Raw genomic sequence first — 21,675 nt, 5'->3', positions numbered from 1 at the left:
CACACTCAGCATTGAGATCTATCGCGCGCATAGGTTACCGCAGAAGCCTATTACAGAAAGGTATTTGCTACAATGCTTGGGGCAAAAAGAACGCAAGCTAAATTTCAATTAGTAGACAGATATCACACTTATCCTCCCTGCAAGTGCAGAGAGACTTCTACAATCAAATCACGGTTAGCTTGGGCATAATAAGTATCCACGGATTCACACATACTGTGCCTAGGGGCATGGGGAGTCCCAGATCCGCTACACGCGCAATTATTGACATTTTATATATAAACTGAGGTCTAATATTTAAATTTTGGATAACCCCAATTCCCCAGGGGCCTAGGATTCCCAACCAACACAGCTGCGTTGGCCAGGACCACAGCCAATCCACCTTATTTTGCCCAATTTCTAAAGCTTGTGGCTTAGGCAAGAGCAAGTTGATTTCATTACCTTGTGACTGTCGTGTTGCTGGCCCTTTCACCTGAATTTGCGGCGCCTGCATGGTCCCCTCTGTTACCAGTTCAACAGGGATGGAAGCAGCTGCTTGGGCCGTGAATTGAGGCTGGTAAGGGCTGGATACAAGCAGTGTGTCTGCTCTGCAGAGATAGCTCATCATCTTTTAAGAACCCTTTCATCTTTTCAATTAGCCCCTCTCCTGTAGAGCTGTAGGCAGATGAAATGCTCATAAGGCAGCATGCTCAGTAGCCCAGGCTTGGGTTAGTTGTCCAGTAAAGGGGGTCCCCCTATCACTGTCCACCTGTGTGGGGGCCCCAAAGAATGCACTGAGTTTTTCTAAGCTATATATTGTACCTCTCTTCACCCACTTACTTTTTATATATTGTCTCCATTGGGCTAAGACTGAAATTTTGACAGTGTGAGAATTTCACAAAGCGTGAATGGGGAATTTGACCAGAAAGCTTGATTTTCCAATGTACTCAGTGGAACATTTAGCAGGGTTCCTTCTCCATTGCCCACTAAAATAATCTGTGGTCTATCTGTACAGTGGAATACTATACAGCAATAAAAAGGAATGAAATGTGTGCTATTACATGGATGAAACTTATAACAATATGCTAAGTGAAAGAAGCCAGATGGAAGAGACCACATATTATATAATTTATATGAAATGTCCAGAAAAGGTAGATTTATAGAGACAGAAAGTTAAATTAGTGTTTGCCAGGGGCTGGGAGTGGGATTGGGGGTTACTATAAATGGACATGAAAGATCTTGTTGGGAGGGATGAAAATGTTCTAAAAATGATTTAAGGTGATGATTGCACTACTCCGTAAAGTTACTAAAAATCACTCCTGAAATAGATGGATTTTATGATACGTAAAATAAACCTCCATAAAGTTGTTTTTAAAAATTAAGGTGATATTTTTATTATGCAAAGGCCCTGCATACCTAGCTTATGTTAGTGCTCCTTCAGTGACAATAAAACACAATGGATTCTTGTTTTGAACTATTCTTTATATTTGCCTGTATTTTAAATTAAATGTGTTTCTCAAAAACAAAACTGGACCAGTTTTTTTCAAATATTCCTTCTGAAAAATTAATTGTCTAAGGAAAACAAATGAGCTAAGAAACTTTTTCCAAGGAGATTTCATATAATAAAGTTTAGAGCTTTTTTCCTTCAAAATGAAATATTTTCTCCCTTCATTTGATTCATTTCACTTGATTTCAGAGATTCTAATTTCTTCTGGGCTAATGGGAGTGGTCCGGTTTTTGTACTTCTTCTCAAAGGGAATTAAATTTGCAATTATCCCTAGCATAACATAGACTCTTGCAAACCTATGTTTCGTGCAATCTTCAGATCCCTGTTGCAATTAGCATATTTTCAAGGTGAAGTGCAGATGTCAAATTATTGTGGAAGGCACCGGGATTGCCAAAGGGCTGAGGTCAATTGGTATTGGTCTAATTGGAGGACATGAGGCTTTCCTGTGGAAGGGGCCCAGGGACTGAGCATGAGAAACAAGACAGATTCTTAATGTGTGAGCAGAGAAGGACGAGAGTGAGAATAGGAAACTGGAAACACAAAAAGGACTGGCTTTTATAAAAAAAAAAAGTTAGGAATCAGAGAAGAGAGTAAATTTGGAAGGAGAATTATCACTATCACTAACACTATTATTAGTAGTACTGTTATTATTTCTTCTATCTATTTAGTTATTGTTATGTGCCAGGCACTGTGCCGGGCATTTTATATGGATTGTCCCTTTTAAATGTGACAAAAACCCTCTTGGGGAATTATTATTCTTATTCCGAAGAATAGAAAAGTGAGACACAGAAGTATAAAATTATTTGCAAGAAATGATTATTGAGCACTTACTATAGGCCAAGCATGGTTTGAGAAACATGCCCAGGGTCCACAGCCAGCCTCATCGACTCCACGTGACCCAGCATCTCACCACCTTCTGCAAGCTCGTCCAACTCAGCACAGAGCATCAGAATCTTCAAGAGTTTGTGAACAAGACCACAAACTCCCGTGGCCAGGCCCTTCTGTCTGCCATTCTCTGTGACTCCAAATTCAGATCTTTCCTTTGGGTCAGTTCATTCTTTTCTCAAGTCGAGCTCCATGGAGCCATTAGGCAAAGAAGAAAGGAGAGAATCTTTGCAGTCTTGAGTGGTTAAACAGAGCAGCTCTATTTACTATTGCATATGTTAGGGGTTCTCATGGGATTTCATTTGAATAAAAGAAGTTCTGAAGTTATTTTAAAAAACTGCAATTTTAAAGCCAATATAATAATTACCCCTTCTTGCAGGTGATTTTGTTACCTCCAGGCAGAAATGAGGGAAATGTACTCAGGGCATTAGAATTTTTCAGCTGGAGTCCTAACTTTAATCCATGCCATTTGTTTATGATTTAATAAATCCATTGCTTCAATCTTCAGTTTCCTCAATAAAAGGGGAATGAATGATAATTGTTTATCTTGCCAGTATTATAAGGCTATGAGGTTATAAGGTTATGAGGATCAAATGAGATCATGTATAACAGTGCTTTGTATTCTATAAAATATCCTTGAAATAAAAATAATAAATAGCAGTGGTTTATTGAATCAATTCCCTGGTATCGTGCCAGGTAAGCCCTTTTACATGGATTATCTTCTGTAAACCTCATGATAGCTTTAAGCAATAGGAACCATATTATCCCTATTTAATAGATAAGAAAGCTAAGGCTTAGAGGGGCTAAGCAACTCACCCAGATGTCATAGCCAGTGGTGGTGTTTCTAGAATCAAAAACTGGTTTGATTCTTTTTTAAAATAATTCTTTTTTTAAAGATGCATTCTAATGTCACCTCTTTTTAGGGAAATTCATCATTCCTCCTTCTGCTCCCTCATAACATTTTTGCATCTCTTTTACAGAATATGCTTATAGTTTTTCTTGCCTTCAGAATGGCATGGGTTCTAAGCCTCAGTGCCTAGGAGGCAATGCTGCAGCCAACTCAGCTCTGTGCTGCTGCAAAACTCCTGGCACTTAGCATGTGAGTGCTCAGCAAGAGGACAGCCCTTTCTCCATAACTTTCCTTCTGGGTGGAATTTAACCTCTCAACACTCAAATGCATTGTAGGCTCCTTCTCATTCCACAGCAAGTGCTTGCCTGGCTCCTGTGGACCTATGCCATCACACAAGATCTTACCTCCTATTTAAATAGCAAAATTAGTAACAATAGTGGCTAATATGTATTGAGCACTTACTAGGTCTGAAACCTGTGCTGTCTTTTCCATGTATCACCTCGTCCAATCTTTACAAGCCTACTTTCAGTTCCCTCCCCTTCATCTCCACTGAACAGACAAGAAATCTGAGACTTAGGGGAGCTAAATGCCTTGCTAGATGTCAGACAGCTAAGAATGTGTTAGTCAGTTCAGAACAAAGGTTGCTAACCGCAGTCTCAACTCTCAACCTGTAGACTCCCCTCTGCAATTTGCTGGAATGTCCCCTACAAAATTCTCCTCCTTCCTCTAGACACACTTATACCAGCTCCTTGTGGAACCTCCCCCATTTCCTTTGATCATACCAATGCATTCTTGACCTCCACATCATTCAGTACACACACAAACACACACACGCCCACACACACACACCCTTTGTCATTTTTAGTAATTGTTTCTTCCACCCAGATTGTTACATCCTATTTCACTGCAGCATTTTTCAAAGCATCTAGCAAAATGCTTAGTGTGGAGTCGGCACTTGGTGTTAACTTCTGAATTCTCCCTTTACCATTCATTCATTCATCTGCAATTCAAAAGATTTGCTATATAAGAGGACAGCTATGCTATCTCTTCCCCAGCTCCCAGAGCAATGTTTCTTGGTAGTGTCAAATAGAGCTGTCTTAATTATTTGGCTCGTCCTTTAACTGTCAATTATTGAAAAACCTGTGAAGGAGAGTCTCCACAGGATTTTGACATATAGCAACAGAGGGAGTGACAAGGCCAAAATCCATGCCAGGACCCTGGAATTAAGTTCACAATTTTGCCCAATTCTTTTTTCAGTAGATCACACAATTCTTTTGTAGATCACAGAAGTATTCGGGATTTTTAAAGGCCAAACAATTTCCCAAATTTATCTGCTCGACATTTACTTGCTCATCTCAGAAGCACATGCCAAGAATAGACTCTTAAGGAGAAAGGGGTGGTAGACTAGACAAATGCAGCTTTGGGGGACCACCTAAGTACATCTTATCTTCCAACCCTATCTTAGGTGTTTAACTTAAATCATTGCACATTTACATCTTTTTTAAACTCTAAAGAATGCCTGGTACAATTTCCCTGGGTCATAAGATTCCATAGACATCTTTTCCCATTAGAACAGTGCTTTTCAATAATTTACAGTGTATGGATACATTATTTGAAAAAAAAAGTATATTGCAATTTTATGTTACTCAGTCCTTTCATTGAATTTTTGAGATCTTAGTAGGTCATGGACACTATTCTAGGCAGAGGGAATAAAGCAATGAACAAAATAGATAAGATTCCTGCTATGTGAGTTCTAATAAAAAGCACCAAACAAGGGAACTAACTTCAGTGAGGAGTAGAGGGTGGGCTTTTTCTTTTTAAAAACAATAAAACTTAGGACATTTGTTTTTCAATCCAAGTGTTCTTTAGCACTATCTGTCTCTCCCAATATAAAAACTCACTTTCATATTTTTGTCATTTTCCTTCTCCCATCCTTCCTCAATTTTTTTAAGTGTTTCCTTCTCTGTGCCCCCATTCCCTACTGCTGACTCCCTGCTTTCCCTTCTCTCTTTTTCCCTTTGGCAGCTGCAATTCACAGAGTTATTTATGGAAAAAAATCTAGCAAAACCTCACTTTCTCTGCCAAGCAACCTCCTGGTTTCAGGAGGAAAAAGGTCTATCCTTGGGAAGCTTTAAGGTTTTTTCCCTTTAGTCTTTTCCTTCCAACATAACCTTCTCTGACCACCTTGTTTTCTGCTCTCCTTTTATTAGGAATTCTCATGTCAATTTTGTTAATGTGGGAGTGGAACAGTTGGAACAGCTATCCAGGATTTGGGGGGGACGGTCCTTTCCTTTTCCTTTCCCCCACCCCTGGCATGCATAAAATGTTCTGCATAACCTCCAGTAAATTTGGTACAAAAACACTTGCTGGAGCTGTGATGTCAGAAAAAAATACATATATTGCTTCTTAGGGAAAAGAAATGCTTACATCATGAAGCATTTGTCAAGGAAATGCAGAATTAATTTTGTGAACTATGAGGCATCCGGTAATGCTTTCTGTGACATTTTATTTTAAAATAACTTCAAACATACAGAAGAGGCACAAATATAGTGAGAAAAAAAAGAGTTTTTATATAACTTTTGCTGATTTCCTAATGGTAAATGTATATTCCCCAACTGGAATTAAGATTCTTATATTTTCTATAAAACTGTGTGTGTGTGTGTGTGTGCATGTGTGTACTCACGATGCCTGATCCTGGACGTGTGCATACACATGCGTGTGCTAACACTCTATAAAGACATTATTAGGGGTGTGGGTAAAGTGTGAATAATCTTAATAGATTAGATAATGATATAGATAAGATAAAATTGATCATCGTACTGTGGTTACATAAGAAAATGTCCTTGCACTTAAGGAAATACACACCAAAGAATGTAAGGAAATAGAGTATCATGTCTGCAACTTATTCGCAATGAGTTCAGTAAAACTCTTAACTGGTATCAATTTATATATCTCCAGCCCAGATTGCCTCCCTGAGGTCTAGATTCATATTTTCAAATGTCCATTCAACATTCAATTTGATCATCTAACTGGAATTTCAAACCAAACGTGCTCAGTACGAAGCTCCTCATTTTACTGACCTCCTCCTGCCTCCAAACACTCTCCCACATTCTTCTTCTTAGTAAATGGCACCTCCATCCTCCAAGCTGTTCAGTAATTGAAGTTATTCTCAATTCTCCTTTATAGCCACATTCTGCCTCTCTTCCTTCAAAACATAACCAGAAACTGACCACATCTCACCCCCTCCTCCACGACCACCTCCCTCTCTTCATGGATTACTGCAGAAAACCCCTAACTGTTCCCGCTTCCATCCTCCACCCAAATCTACCTCAACCCATGGTCTAGCCCCCAGCAGAGGCCAGAGTGATCCTGTTAGACTGTAGGGCAGTCAGCTCATGTTACTCACTGTTCAAATCCCTCCAAAGGTTTCCCACTCGACTCGCAGTAAAAGTCAGACATTAAAATGATCTGCCAGACCGCATGATCTGGCCCCATTTTACCTTTTTTTTTTTTTTTTTTTGCATGGGCAGGCACCGGGAATCGAACCCAGGTCTCCAGCATGGCAGGCGAGAACTCTCCCTGCTGATCCACCATGGCCTGCCCCCATTTTACCTTTTTGATGTCATCTTCTATCACTCTTCCCCCTCATTCACTGCCTTTCACTCCAGGCACAGTGACATCCTTTAGAGGTCTTTCTTCTCCCTTTAATTCTCCTTCCTTGATAGCTCCTGGCTATCTCTCTTCCTGCAGGTCTCTGCTCACATGGTACCTTCTCAGATGAGTGAACCCTTCCCTAAACCCCTTAATATAAAAGAGCCAACCCCACTTTGCCAACACTTCCTATCCTCACCCTGTTTTATTTTTCTCCATAGCAGGTTTCACCATCTGTCGTATTATAGCTTTACTTGTTTAACCATTTATTGTCTTATTTTATTACCATACAAACTTCATGAAGCTAGAGACTTTGTCATTAGGTTCCCTGCAGTATCCAGAGCAATTAGCACAGTACTTTGCTCAAATGAGAGCTCAGTATGTGGTTGAAGTGTACCATTTAGTAACTTCCTGAACACTGATATGAACAAGGGACATTTGGGAGGAAAGGAGGATAGACATGTGTGATAGTCGGGTTCGCGTGTCCACTTGGCCAGGTGGTGGTGCCCAGTTGTTTATTCAGGCAAGCGCTGGCCTATCTATTGCTGCGAGGACATTTCATGGACTTAAATCATGACCATGTTGCATTTGCAATCAGCTAACGGGAACATCTTCCGCAATGAGTGGCACTTAATATAATCACTGGAAGGCTTTAAAGGAAGTTTCAGAAGAGACCATCAGTCAGTCTTCCTGCTTCAGCCAGCCAGCCTCTCCTGAGAGTTGAGGACCTTCATTGGAGCTGCCAGCTCGCGGCCTGCCCTATAGACCTTAGACTCTAAGTCTCCAGTTACATGAGACACTCTTATAAATCTTATATTTACAGATATCTCCTGCTCATTCTGTTTCTCTAGAGAACCTTAGCGAATACAACATGTAGAATATTTATTCATTCTTGCAGGCAATATTCAGTGCCAACATGAATTTCAGGGCCTTTTGCATTAGCTCTAAAGAAATATGCATTGGAAAAGCCTTTGCACTAAGATTGAATGGGCTCATTTCTAGTCTTGGCGCTGGACTTAAAGAACACATTTAACCCTCAAGGCACCCAGCTTCACTATAAGTAAAATCAAAGAATTCCGACTCTAGAGCCCTTTCCAGCTCAAGTTGTATGATTCCATGGGCTACTGCCTGCTTTTGGTATCCTCAAAGAAGTACATGTGGTTTGTATAAGAAGGGATTTGCAAATTTAAAAGCTTTATGTACAAGCATTCAAAACTCACTTTGGATTCTCAAAAGCTGGCAGTTTAAAACTGCTGCTTTCGTTAATTATGATTATTCGGATTTCTCATTATTATTATTATGCAGAACAATAATTGTCCCCACTTACTAAGTGCCCACATTTTAGGAACTTAGTTAAAAGAAAAAAATTATAAGGTGCAGATATTTTCATAAATTAATGGATTCCAGGCATATGCCATCATGGCATTGCATTATAAAGGTGGCAAGCTTGGGTTCCTCTTGATATACACCTATTTTTTAATTTATTTTTAATCTGGTTAATTTTTAATGTGGAAATATTAAACTTCCCCACCTGGGGAAGAAGACCTTGTAGTTTCACAAGCATTGAGGACTGCCAATTTAATAGGCCAAACCTTCAATTTTGGGACCTGCCCTTATGAAACTTATTCTTGCAATAGAGAAGTTGAGACTACTTATAATTTGTCCTAACAGCCATCTCCAAAGAACCTCTTTTGTGGCTCAGATGTGGCCTCTCTCTAAGCCAATTCAGCAGGTGAACTCACCGCCCTCCCCTAGGTGGGACATGACTCCCAGGGGTGTACATCTCCCTGGCAGTGTGGGACATGACTCCTGGGATAAGCCTGACCCTGGCATGGTGGGATTGAGAAAGACTTCTTGACCAAAAGGGGGAAGGAAAATGAAACAAAATAAAGTTTCAGTGGCTAAGAGATTTCAAATTTAGTTGAGAGGTCATTCTTTGAAGGTTATTCTTATGCATTATATAGTCCCTTTTCAGTTTTTGATGTATTGGAGTGACTTGAGGGAAATGTCTGAAACTGTTAAACTATAATCCAGTAACCTTGATACTTGAAGATGACCGTGTAACTATACAGCTTTTACGGTGTGACCATGTGATTGTGAAAACCTTGTGACTGACACTCCCTTTATCCAGTGTATGGAGAGATAAGTAAGAAAATAAAGACAAAAAATAAATAAATAATAGGGGTATAGGGGGTATAGGATGTTTGGGGTTTTTTTTTTTTACTTTTATTTTTTATTCTTATTTTTGTTGTTTTTTAGAGTAACGGAAATGTTCAAAAAATAATTGTGATTATGAATGTAGTATGATAATACTGTGAACTACTGATTGTACACTTTAGAGGATTATATGATGTGTGAATATATCTCAATAAAATTGCATTTAAAAAAGAAATTAGTGGTTCAGTGATAGAATGCTCGCCTTCCATGTGGGAGACCCGGGGTCGATTGCCAGACCATGCACCTGAAAAAAAAAACAAAAACAAATTAATGAAGAAGCATAATTCCTTCTCCTTTACTCAGCCAACTGGTTGTCCATTTCAGTCACTTGGGAACTTTTATTTAGAGATAACATGTATCCATGCATAAGCATGCATATTTTGGAGGATGACTGATCTGCTTCTCACTATTGGGTCTGTCATTCACTTGCTTTGTGCCCTAATATAAGCTTCTCACATTCTCTTAAACTTAAGGATCGTTTAATGGAAATAATAAAAGCCAATCTGCAGGGCTGTGTTTGTAAGACAATAAGCAAGAATTTATAAAGCACTGGCATTCATTTGTCACTGAACAAATTCTGACTTTCTTCTCCTCTTCCTCCTTTTCTCATCTTCACTGAGAAATGAATCTATGGAGAGATACATAGATAATACATGGACACGTAGATAATGTTATGTGGACAAAGTTGCCCAACCTTGTGAAGGAAAAATGACTCAGAATCCCTCTTTCCCTGTGGAGCTGTGTTCCAATAGACACAGTCTGATTCTTGAAGACAACTGTATAACAATATAGCTTTTATAATTTGCATTAGCTCTAAAGAAATAAAAAGAAAAAGGAAAAAAATTCTGAAAACTTTGTATGATTCTGAAAACCTTGTGTCTAATGCTCCTTTTATCCAGGGTATGGACAGATGAGTAAAAAAATACGTGGATAAAAAATAAATAAATAATAGGGGGGATATGGGGTAAAATAAATTGGGTAGATTGAAATACTAGTGGTCAATGAAAGGGAGGGTAAGGGGTATGGGGTGAATGAGTTGTTTTCTTTTTTATTTTTATTTCTTTTTCTGGAGTGATGCAAATGTTCTAAAAATTATCATGGTGATGAACACACAACTATGTGATGATATTGTGAGCTACTGATTGTACACCATGTATGGATTGTATGCAAAGATTTTTCAATAAAAATGGTTTTTAAAAAAAGAATCTTTTTCCTTCCTGTTTTGTCCCTATAACAAAATCCAAAGTCTCCATTATTCCAAGCTTCTACTCCACAGTGTTTTGCTATTTATAAACCTGGTACAGAAGAACGTTTTTCTAGAATATAGATTTACTGAAATGTTTGTGTGTAGCATATATGTGCATTCATTCACCTTTATTCTTTTCAAAATAAACACACTCAATATCTCTAGCTGTAAGGGAAATACAAATCAAAACTACAATGAGACACCACTTCACACCCATTGGTGTGGCTATTTCTTTGCACGGTCAGGCTCCAGGAATCAAACCCAGGTCTCTGGCATGGTGGAAGAGAATTCTGCCACTGAGCCACCTTTGCACCACCCATGGCTGTTCTTTTTAAAAGAAGAAAAGAAAAAAGAAAACAACAACAAAAGAAAAACTGGAACCCTCGTACATTTTTTATAGGAATGTAAAATGGTACAGCCGCTATAGAAAACAATTTGGAATTGCACAAAAAGTTAATATACTATTACCATATGGCCTGGAAATCCCTCTCCTAAGTATATACCCTAAAGAATTGAAAACGGGAACTCAAACAGACACTAATACGCCAATGTTCATAGCAGCATTATTCACAAAAGTCATAAGTGGGAAGCAATCCAAGTGTCCATCAACAAATGAATGGATAAAACAATGTGGTGTATTCATATAATGAAATATTATTCAGTCATAAACAAGAATGAAGCTCTGATATATACTACAACATGGATGAACCTTGAAATTATAACGCCAAGTAAAATAAGCAAAACACAATAGGACAACTGTTGCATGGATCCACTTATACGAAACATTTATAATTAGAAAATTCATAGACACAGAAAGTAGATTCGAGGTTACCAGGGGATGAGGGAAGAAGGAATGAGAAGTTATTGCTTAAAGAGTACAGCATTTCAGTTTGGGATAGATGAAAAAGTTTTGGCAATGGATGGCATTTATGGTAGCACAATTTAAATGCAATTACCCACTGAATTGTATACTAAAAAAATGGTTTAAAAGGCAAATTTTATGTTTTTTATATATATATATATATATATATATATATATATATATATAATCACTATAAAAATTAATTGAAAACCAACAACTAGTGTAACCAGAACCCTGCTGACACTAGAGTCAGCCAAACTCCATTCCAGGTTCAGGGCTCTCACTGCAGCAAGAATTCAGACATGAGAAAGGGGCAGCAAGAGTGAGTAGTAAAGTTTATTAAAGAGAGAGAGAGAACACATTAAAGAAAGTAACACAGATGTGCTCAAGATAGAGACACACACTGAGTGCAATAGGTTAGCTTGTTTTATAGGGAGATTTTTCTGGTGACAGGTTTCAATAGTGACCTTTGAACACATGGTTTGTATTCATGTGCTTGTCTGGTATTCTAGTTTGCTAGCTGCTGGAATGCAATATACCAAAAATGCAGCTTTTAAGAAGGGGAATTTAATAAGTTGCTAGTTTACATTTCTAAGGTCACGAAAATGTCCCAGTTAAAGCAAGTCTATAAAAATGTCCAGATTAAGGCACCAAGAAGAGGTTACCTTCACTCAGGAAAGGCCAATGAAGTTCAGGGTTTCTCTCTCAACTGGAAAAGCACATGGCAAACATGGTGACGTCTGCTAGCTTTCTCTCCAGGCTTCTTGCTTCATGAAGCACTGCCAGGGGCATATTTCTTTTTCATCTGCAAAGGTCTCTGGTGGTGTGCGCTCTCTGCTTTGTGGATCTTTCAAAAATGCTTGCTGCTTTTTAAAGATTCCAGTAAACTAATCAAGACCCACCTGGAAGGGGTGGATTCACATTTCCCTCTAATCCAAGATTAATACCAAAAATTGGGCAAGTCACATCTCCATGGAGATAATCTAATAAAAAGATTCCAACCTACATTATTGAATAGGGATTAAAGAAACATTGCTCCCATAAGATTGGATCAGGATTAAAACATGGCTTTTCTAGAGTACATAAATCCTTTCAAGCCAGCACTCTTGGTTTGCATTGTTTCAGGAGGAAATAGCTGTAATGCTAGTGGAACTGCATCATGTATTCAAAATTTGTTTGGGGGCAGATATTTAACAATTTTTACTTTTTTTTACCCAGCATTTCTGTTATTAACTAAGAATCCATTTGGGGCCCATGATTTTACAAGCTTTAAGGTTTAGGGGATTTCGGGGCTTTAAAGGAAATTTTTGTTTTAGGAAGTTTGCAGTTTGCATTAATTCCTTTGGAGCTAGACAGTAAACTAAGAACTTGCAGTTGTCTTATTTTACTATAACTCACTAGTACTTAATGTGTTAAAGAAAATGGCCCACACATATATTTTCCATACTTTGCAGTGCTTTGATTTTAATTTCTTTCCATTTACCTTCTTATACATAAAAGTATTATCAAAATTTGAATTTCTGGTTTATTTTGAAACATCAAAAGATCTGCCAATAGTGAACCGAGGGATCAACAACGCCACTCTGATCAAAAGGGGGAAAAGAAGTGTAACAAATATCGTAACAGTGACTGAGAGAGTTCAAATAGAGTCTAGAGGCTACTCTGGGAGGTCACTCTTATGCAAGCCTCAGTTAAACATTGCTACCTATCATAACTTGCCAAACCTAACCAAAACCTTTCCAACCAATCCTAAAGAATATCTACAGCATTACATAAGAGTCTACAAAGGTTCCATGATTAGAGTAACATTCCAGAAATCTACAACCTCCAGATGGGTCCCTGGACAAGGTAAGTCCTGAAATGCAGAAGGGCTAACCTCTCCAGAACGTCAACTAGTTCCATCCCCCATCCCATATTATAGACAGCCCCTTCCAACATGAAAAAGTTAGAATGGGCATAGTTCAAGTACCCCTAAAGGGTGGAAGAAATTTTCAAAGGCAATGGTGGAATTATACAGAGAAAGTAGGTCTCAACAAACGAGTGTACGAGTATGAATGCTGAATCATTATATTGATATTTCTTTTAGTTCCCAGTATCTTAGAGCAGCTAGAAGGAAAATTCTAAAATAGTGGAACAGTAACCCATAACAAACTCTGAAATCTGTTCTGTATCTATTATTGAAGTGTACTTTAAAAATAAAAATAAGATCTTCCAATAGTGAATTCCCAGCAACATTTTTTCTATGGTTCAGCAAACTCATGTCTGCTCTTTCTTACACTAGGCTACTTCACTATTTTTCCTTACCTGCCTGACTGTTATTAGCATTTATTTTGTGCCCAGACATCAGGACAAGACCCTCACATTAAAAGTGGGGGCTGAAAAAATGTTTATTTGTTACAAAATTTATATTTTGACTAGAGCATTTCCTAATATAACTCATGTAGATAGTTTGATTGAATGTCACAAGTACTTGGAATCTCAGGTAGCACATGAGATTTTGTTGGTTTGTCCAGAGTGATGCCCCGATGAATCCCAGAGTGATTTGATCAGTGACTGGAAAAGTATTTGCAAGCCCCCTTAGGGGAATGGTGAGAGCAGGGAGAAATTCAACTTCCCCAAGTTGAATTCCTGATATTCTCACAAGCAATGTGGACAACCAAAGCTATAGGCTGAGGCCCCAGTCTTGGGGTTTGTTCACATGAAGCTTAAGCCCACAAAGGATAGGTCAAGTTTACTTAAAATTTAGGCCTAAGAGTCACCCCCAAGAGAGTCTCTTTTTTGCTCAGATGTGGCCCCTCTCTCCAGCCAACATGACGAGCAGTCTCACCACCCTCCCCCTCTCTGCGTGGGACATGACTCCCAGGGGTGTGGACCTTCCTGGCAACGTGGGACAGAGATCCTGGAATGAGCTGAGACTCAGCATCAAGGGACTGAGAAAAACCCTAGAATGAGCTGAGAATTAACATCAAGGGATTGAGAGAAACTTCTCGACCAAAGGGGGAAGAGTGAAATGAGACTAAGTGTCAATGGCTGAGAGATTCCAAACAGAGTTGAGAGGTTATCCTGGAGGTTATTCTTATGCATTAAGTAGATATCACCTTGTTGCTCAGGATGTAGCGGAGAGGCTGGAGGGAACTGCCTGAAAATGTGGAGCTGTGTTCCAGTAGCCATGTTTCTTGATGATGATTGAACAATGATATAGCTTTCACAATGAGACTCTGTGAATGTGAAAACCTTGTGTCTGATGCTCCTTTTAGCTACTATATCAACAGAAGAGTAGAACGTATGGAATAAAAATAAATGATAGGGGGAACAAATGTTAAAATAAATTTAGTTTGAAATGCTAGTGGTAAATGAGAGCCAGGGGTAAGGGGTATGGTATGTATAATCTTTTTTTTTTCTCTGTTATCATTTTTTTCTTTTTCTGTTGTCTTTTTATTTCTTTTTCTAAATCGATGCAAATGTACTAAGAAATGATGAATATGCAACTATGTGATGATATTAAGAATTACTGATTGTATATGTAGAATGGAATGATATCTTAATGTTTTGTTTATTAATTTTTTAATCAATAAAAAAAGTTAAAAAAAAAAAAAAAAGTGGGGACTGACCATTCTGCCTTTCTAGATCCTCATTGAAACACTCTTCCCCAGACAACAAGGGCTGCTCCGGTACATTCTTCCAATCTTGGTTCAAATGTCATCATCTCAGGAAAACTTCCCTGGCCACTCTGTTTAAAATTGCAAATGCCCCCTCCTGCCCTCCACTGCTCCTTTTCCTACTCTCCTATTTCATTTTATCTCTTAGCAGGTATCAAACTATGACCTATTATCTTAGTTATTTCATTATTTTTTTTTCTTTCTTTCCCTCATTACAATGCAAAATCCATGAGGGGAAATAGTGATGTCTCTTTTGCTCACTGCTGTATTCCCAGCAGAGGGAATAGTGCCTGAAACATGGTAGGTACTCAATAAATTTTTGTTGTTCAAGTGAATGCATCAATTAATCAATCTTTGATAGGCAGCAGTATTCTCTATGACATATATAAAAACGTATTATGTGGATAGATAGATAGACAGATAGACAGACAGACAGACAGACAGACAGACAGACAGACAGACAGACAGACAGATAGATAGATAGATAGATAGATAGATAGATAGATAGATAGATAGATAGATAGATAGATATGCACATACACATATGCATACTTATGTGGATATACCCATACATAAACATAGGTGTGTCAGCATTTTAATTTTATGCTGAAATCACAGGTCACAAGATATCAACCTAGTCCACTCACTGGCAGATAAATCCATCCTAGTTTCTAAGAAGTACTCTTTATCCACTTTGCTAGCATGTCTAAGCTGCATGTGTGTACTCTGCAACATTCCCTGTAAACAATTTTTGCTAGGGCCTCCAGGAAGCTCAGAGCCTCATACTTCAAGGCTATGCTAAGTTCAACTTGAGCAAGGTCCTACTGCACGGGAGAAGGCTCTGGAGTTGAGTGTTAAAAGACAACAAAACCTTGAAGCAGGGCCCTGGTAGAGAGAGGAGAGTTAGAACTGCCCATCACAGCTGTGACGGAAATCAGAAATATCCCAGTGACTTTACAGTAGCGTTGTCCATTTTACCAGAACTATTGATCCCCTAAAGCCATGAAGAATATCTTCTACATAATCCATTCACGATGCCCTTCAAATAAGATGCACTTTACTAATAAAAGAATAGAAGTGCAAAACTCTGTAGAGGTAATGCCATTCCCTCCCCTCAGTGGGCATCGGGCAGGGGAATGAAGTAATGACCCAAGGCACATAGAAATCAGAGCCATCACCAGCTCTCTTTCATGTAAAGAATCTACTCCTTCTTGATCACTGTTTCTGGGTTCACACTTAGAAGTGAGATCTTCCTTCTACCTCTAGCTCACCATGGTTTGTCTGTTCAAACTGGACTCTGGCAGGCATTTTTCTAAAAAGACTATGCTCAAGTAGTAATCTTCTGAAATTAGAATTGCAATTACTCATTATGGATTTTTAGAGAAGTTCTTCAATACCTGGAAAAACAGCAGACAATTTAGCCTGGGCAACTCATTTGACTTGTATATGTAAAAATGGATGTTTGGAAGGCAGCCCAGCATACTCACAGCTGAACAATGTTGACCAGTAGCTGTCATATTCTTTAATATTTGTAAAAACTTTTAGAGAGCCGCATTATGTCCTTCGTTTGTGCTTTGTGTATGTCTCCAGAATAAACGTGCTCTTTCATAAGATGGGCATTCAATCTCCAAAGTAATTTATGTGCATGCAAACTACATTTTATGGCAATAAAATCAGATAAAATTTCCCTTTTACTAATTGAATTTTGTAATAAAGAATTGTATAGTAGATGGAAAATTAGGCAAGTCTTTTCCTTTGGTACCAGCAACACAAGAGGAATACATAAATAGATAATGGGTAGCTGAATTCCCCACATGTAAAAAAGGGACCAGGGAAACCATCCACATCTAACAGAGTCCTTGCCTGGTTTCCCCCAGCTTACATACCACCCTGGAGTGTCGCCATGTAACTTGTCTTCATTTTAGAAATCACCTCTTTTATCATCCTCTCTGGCTCAGAAGTTCCATCAAAGCTAGTTAATAATCCCAGAGCATGCATCAGTAAAACCATTCCATGGAACTCTTTTATGGTTAATAGTAAATGCTGAAACTTTCAACTCATAATTAAGATAAAGCTGATTGTAGTTGATAACCTTCTTTTATTTTTTCTTTGTTAATTTTTTTTAATTTAAGAAAATAAACAATACACTTAGAACCACCAACAATGGATATCTTAGTTAGCTTAACCATAGGCATATTTAAATAAAGTATCCACATAATCATTGTAAAACCTGTGTCTGCGCAGTAAGTTTCATAAACCAATTTAAAATGAAGGCAACAAGGAAAAAAAATTATATATTCAGAGAGCAAAGTTCTTAAATTCTAAGTATTAAACACCAACTTAAAACTAAAAACACAGAAAAATCATACTTGGGGGGCTACCCTAATCAAGAAAATAGAATGAGACCCTCGAGTTTCCATCCCCTCACAGAAGTTTTCAGCTCCAGAATACAAAGGACTGCAGTAACAGAACTAGTGCCAAGTCACAAAAAGAGGCTACTCTAGAAAAGTAAGAGCCCTGGTTCCCCAGCTGGCCACTCCCCTCTCTCCTGCCGCTCACTGGCTTGGCATGGAGCTAGCCTATGCTTCCAGAGCTCACACCTGGTCCTAATTCTGGAGAAAGCGGAGTAACCCTCATGCACACACCAGGAGCATGTACTTCTGGCCCAGTCTGTATGGTGGTAGGCTGAGGAACTTGCCATCCTATACTGAAGAAAGCAGCTCACAGAGCTAACCTACATCAAGAGCATCAAGTGGCGGCTGGGGGCGATGGGTTCCAGGCTGTAGGACATTCAGGGCAGTGCCTGGGACTGTGAGGAAACTTTCCTAGAGAAGCGACATTTGTATACATGTAAAAGGAGAATTCTCAGGGCCACACCAGCATATCCCAGACAAGACACAAGAGTAGGGAGGCCCCTGCATCTCAGCCTGGAGCTAATCTCTAAACTCTTTATGTGGATAAATCCTGAGAGAATTCACACAGGCCATCTACAAAGACTGGAAAAAGTAGGGGGAAGAGGCTCCTTTTTTGTTAGGTCCTGGCATTCTAGGAAAGCTCTGTAATAAGCTCTATCAAAGCTTGGGCACAAGCTTAAGGAACAGATGCCTCAGAGTCTAAATTCCAGCAATAACACTGGAATTAAATTAAAATATCAAAATTCCTAGGTTTCCACAGAAGATTGTAAAATACACAAAGAAATAGGAAATGATGGCCCAGGCAAAAAGAGAAGACTAAAGCATCGGAAACCATCAATGAGGAGGATGAGACCTGAAATATACCAGGCAGACTTTTTAAAAACTGGTCCTAAATATGCTTAGAGTTAAGGAAAACATGGACAAAGAACTCAAAGAAATCAGCAAAAGTATAGATGAACACAAAGAGAATATCAAATAGAGAGATGGGCATTATGAAAAGGAACAAAAGTAATAGAAATTTTAAAATCCCTAGTGGGGTTCAACAGCAGAGTGGAACCAGGAGAAAAAGAATCAGAGAACTTCAAAATAAGACTGCTGAAATTCAGCCTGATGAGCAGAAAGAAGAATGAAAAAAGTGAACAGAGCCTGAGGGGCTTTGGGACACCATCAATCATCCCTACAGTATGCCTGGCGGGAGTCCTGGAAGGAGATGAACGACGGGGACAGACATGTTTCCTGAAGATGATTGTATGATGATATAACTTTCGCAATGTGACTGTGTGATTATGAAAACCTTGTGTCTGATGCTCCTTTTATCTACAGTATGGACAGATGAGTAAAAAGTATGGATTAAGAATAAATAAATACTAAGGGGAACAAATGTTAAAACAAATTGAGTAGATTTAAATACTAGTGATCAGTGAAAGGGAGTGGTAAGGGGTTATAGAAAAAATAGGGGGAACAAGGGTTAAAATATATTGAGTAGATGGAAATACTAGTGGTCAATGAGAGGGAGGGGTAAGGGGTATGGTATACATGAGTTTTTTCCTTTTTCTTTTTATTTCTTTTTGGGGGTGATGCAAATGTTCTAAGAAATGATCATGGCGATGAATATACAACTATGTGATGATATTGTGAGCCATTGATTGTACACCATGTATGGAACGTTTGTATATTAAGAATGTCCATGTTTGTATGTTGTTTTGGCTTGTCAATTAAAAAAATTAAATAAAAAATCTTTTAAAAGGCAGAGGCAGAGAGAATAGTCAAAGAAATAATGGCTGAGAACTTCTCAAATTTAAAGAAAAACTTGAATATACACATCCAGGACACATTTAATGAATGGAGGTGGCTGAAGGATGCACTGACTGAGAAGTAGATTGGCTAACGATGGTGTATACATATGATGAAATATTGTGCAGCTACAAAAAGGAACAAAGCTGTGAGGCATGCAATGATGTGAATGAACCCGTGGGACATTTGTGAGGCAAAATAAGCCAGAAACAAAAGAGTGATTATTTTATGGTCTCGTTTAGAAAATACTTGTAAGAAAACAGGGGTTTCGATTGTAAGCTCTTTTAACAGTCACATTTAGTCTTGAGTGGTAATTATTATTTCTGGATTTTGAGAGGCTGTTTTATACACGTACAACCTGGCATTTAGAGTTAAGAATGAAACCGATCAGGTCGGGATTAAGGTCATTCTTAATACAAGGGTAAGAAAGACATTGTCTATATTTTAGAACATCATCTATTCTGAGAGCAAAGGAAGAAAGGTTTATTCTGTCCATAATCTAAATTTTCTATAACACATAATCTAACTCAACCTGTCTGAATAGATAATTTAAACAACCCAAATACAGGGAGCCCAGAATAAGAATGAGGACCTTCACATGATCTGGCAATACCATTGCTAGGTATCTACTCAGAGGACATGAAGGCAAAGACACAAACAGACATTTGCACACCTAGGTTTATAGCAGCATTATTTACAACTGCCAAGAGATGGAAACAGCCAAAAGGTCCACCAACAGACGAGTGGCTAAACAAACTGTGGTATATACATGCGATGGAATATTATGCAGCTGTAAGACCGAATAAAGTTATAAATTATGTAACAACATGGATGGACTTTGAGGACATTACGCTTAGTGAGATTAGCCAGAAACAAAAGAACAAATACTGTGCGGTCTCAGTGATATGCACTAACGTTAGTGAATGAACTTGGAGAATTTCAGTTAAGAACAGAGATCATCAGGAGATAGAAATAGGGTAGATACTGGGTAATTGGAGCTGAAGGGATTCAGATTGTGCAACAGCACTGATTGTAAAAATTCAGAAATGGATAGCACAATACTACCTAACTGTAGTACAATAATGTTAGAACACTGAATGAAGCTGAATGTGAGAACGATAGAGGGAGGAGGGCTGGGGGCACAAGTGAAATCAGAAGGAAAGATATATGATAAAGAGTGAGATGGTATAATCTAGGAATGCCTAGAATATATTATCATAGTGACTAAATGTACAAATAAAAAATTGTTTTTGCATGAGGAAGAACAAAGGAATGTCAATATTGCAGGGTGTTTAAAATAGATAGTAATTCATATTTTAAAACTTTAACTTATGTGTGAGACTAAAGCAAAAAATATTTATTAGTTACAAAATTTATATTTTGACTAGTGCATTTCCTAACATAACTTATGTGGACAGTTTAATTGAACACCATAAGTATATGGAACCTTGAGTAGGGCATGAAATTTTTGTGCATTTGTCCAGAGTGATGCCTCCATAAATCCCAGAGTGATTTGAACAATGAATTAAAAAGTATTTGCAAAGTCCCCTTGGGGGAATGGCAAGAAAGGGAGAAAATTCAACTTCCCCACGTGGAGAATTCCTGATAGCCTCACAAGCAGTGGGGACAACCAAAGCAATAGGCCAAGACTTCAATCTTGTCCATACAAAACTTATCCCCACAAAGGATAGGCTAAACCTACTTAAAATTAGGCCTCTTTCTCAGATGTGGCCTCTCTCTCTCTCTCTCTCTGTCAGACAACAAGACAAGCAAACTCACTGCCCTCCCTCTCTCTTTATGGGGCACGACTCCCAAGGGTGTAAACCTTCCTGGCAATGTAGGACAAAATACCTACAATGAGCTAGGACTCAGCACCAAGGGATTGAGAAAACCTTCTAGACCAAAGGGGGATGTTCTAGTTTGCTAGCTGCCACAATGCAATATACCAGAAATGGAATGGCTTTTAAAAAGTGGAATTTAATAAGTTGCTAGTTTACAGTTCTAAGGCCGAGAAAATGTCCCAATTAAAGCAAGTCTATAGCAATGTCCAATCAAAGGCATCCAGGGAAAGATACCTTGGTTCAAGAAGGCTGATGACATTCAGGGTTTCTCTCTCAAGTCAGAAGGCACATGGTGAACATAGTCGTGGTTTCTCTCTGGGCTGGAAGAGCACATGGTGAGCAAAGTGTCATCTGCTAGCTTTCTCTCCTGGCTTCCTGTTTCATAAAGCTCCCTGGGAGGTGTTTTCCTTCTTCATCTCCAAAGCACTGGCTGGAGATGCTTTGTGGTACTGCAGCATTCCCTACTCTCTCTGAACCTCTAGATTCTCCAAAATGTTTCCTCTTTTATAGGATTCCAGTAAACCAATCAAGACCCACCCAAATGGGTGGAGACTCATCTCCTCTAATCCATCTTAACAACCACTCTTGATTGGGTTACATCTCCAGGGAGTTGATGTAATTACATATCATATTGAATACAGATTATTCTGCCTTTACGAAATGGGATTTTGATTAAAACATGGCTTTTCAAGGGTACATACATCCTTTCAAACCAGCACAAGGAAAGAGAGAAATAAGACAAAATAAAGTGTCAAGGGCTGAGATATTTCAAA

Source organism: Tamandua tetradactyla, chromosome 16, assembly GCF_023851605.1.
Source record: "Tamandua tetradactyla isolate mTamTet1 chromosome 16, mTamTet1.pri, whole genome shotgun sequence".
In the NCBI taxonomy this organism is placed as follows: domain Eukaryota; kingdom Metazoa; phylum Chordata; class Mammalia; order Pilosa; family Myrmecophagidae; genus Tamandua; species Tamandua tetradactyla.
Note: the sequence above shows the minus strand (reverse complement) of the source record.